A 2100-nucleotide genomic window follows, 5' to 3' on the forward strand; every position below is an offset into this window, starting at 1 on the left:
GCTAGTGAATGTTATGTGTCTGAGGCAGGATTTGAACTCAGGTCCTCCTGACTCCAGGGCCGGTGTGCTATTCACTGCGCCACCTAGCTGCCCCAAGAATTTTCTTTCTTGATGAGCTCATAGGGTAGCAGCAGCTCAGAAAACAGATTGGACTTTTCCCTTACAGAGGAAAAAAAAAAGAGTCCTAACTCTGACATATATTGGTGATATCTCATCATTTTCTCCACTTCTCCAGAGTCTAACAGAGATTGGCTGAAATAAAGGTCAATGAAATCAGATTGGAATGTCTGAACCCTGTTGTTTAACAGTCTTGATTTAGTTGCTGCAAAACTCTCTTACCGATACCATGAATACCAGCTCGGACCATGAAGCTGTACCCTGCCAGGCCAGGTGGTTATCTATAGGGCTATAATTTGGGGGAATAGGAGAGTGGAAATAGAAGATGCAAAGACAAAATCATTTTTAAAGGGTTTTTAAATAGGTATAAATATGTATTATATGTGTGTATATATTATAGATACATATATATGTCTAATATATATATCTTATCTTAATACAAGCATTTTTTTCTACATGAAGTCATCTCATGTAACGGGCAAACAAGAACTTGTTTATAACAAAACTTTTGGAGCTGTTGTTTCCTCATATAGAAGTTTCTGGAAGAACAAATTCAGGTAAGCAAAGGACTAATAGGATTTTATTCAGCACATCATCTGTTAAGATGTCCTATATATTTGTAAGCTGATGTATAACAGGGAACAGACAGAGCACCAGTTATACCTGATCTTGGGTTCTTGTTTATTGATGACTGATTGATTTGTGGCCCATTCATATACCTGAGCTATGTGCTTGGACTTAAATTTAAAAGAGGGAACTAGAGGCAATAGTGGTAAGCTCGGGCCATCGAAAGGACTCTAGAATTGGGTCTGCAAGCTGCAGACCCTGATAGTATGAAATACACAGAAATGAGAACAGGCACTGAGAGTAAAAATGCCAGGATTTCTATAGCCAGAGACCAAACAGATAGGTGATGATGTAGGGGTTATGGATGAAGAAATCACACAGGTTGTCAGCAGTGTCCTCTGATGGAATCTACAGAATATGTACTTTGTACGTAATCCCAGTGCTTAGCACAATGCCTACCACATAGTAAGCGCTATATAAATTTTAGCTATTACTATAGGATGTATTTAATAAATGTTCTGTCTATCTATCTAACCCCAACATATGGTGTTAGGTATTTCTAAAACAAAGCAATCTTTTTTCTTCTCCCTAATTTTTTATTCCACTCTCCACGACAGTTATTTCAAACATTCTTTCCTCAAGCTCCCAACAGTAACCTTTCTGTCTGCAGGGGTGGAGAACCTGTGCTAGCCAATGCAGTACACCAAACTTATTGCATGGATTTTGTTGTATGAAACTTTGAACTATGTACTTGCATGTGGCTCATGTATCTGGGATATTTGCCTGTGAGTATGATGTGTGTAAATTAATGGATGCTTGGGAGTGAACTAAGAAGCTTTATCTGTATATCCAATGTGTCTTGCAGGGACTGCAAATTTACAACTGATGGGAATACTGTTAAGAAAGGAAGGGATTGATTGTGCTAAGTCTACAAGAATGCAGGACAAAGGCAGCCAGCTCTGCCTCTTGTCCCTCTAGTGCTTCCCTAAATCTTCAAGGTAATATGAATGGTCCAGGTGTGAGCTGTTGGGAAAATAATGAATAGAGGGTTTCCTCCTAACTTCCTAGCTTGTTGATAGGGAAGGTACTTAGATGAGGGCTTAAGCCAAATAGTGGCCTCTACATTTATTTTATTTTAATATTTATTGTTTGTCTCAAAGTCATTGATTTCTGTTTGGTCCATTCTAGTTTTCAGGCAACCCATTTCTTGAATAAAATTTGCTACTTTTATCTTCCAAGCTATTTATCCTTCCAATTCTTTCCTCTAGAGAGTTTATCTCATTTTTTATCTCCTGCATTATTTCTTTTCAAATATTTATGTAGTCCTTATAGAACATCTTCTTTTTTTCTTTGAGTCTCTGTTTGCAGTTGTTATGAAATAACTAGCTCGTTCTTTGGGGAAAACTCTAGATTTGC

Source organism: Vombatus ursinus, unplaced genomic scaffold (genome assembly GCF_900497805.2).
Source record: "Vombatus ursinus unplaced genomic scaffold, bare-nosed wombat genome assembly UNPS02014894.1, whole genome shotgun sequence".
NCBI classification, from domain to species: domain Eukaryota; kingdom Metazoa; phylum Chordata; class Mammalia; order Diprotodontia; family Vombatidae; genus Vombatus; species Vombatus ursinus.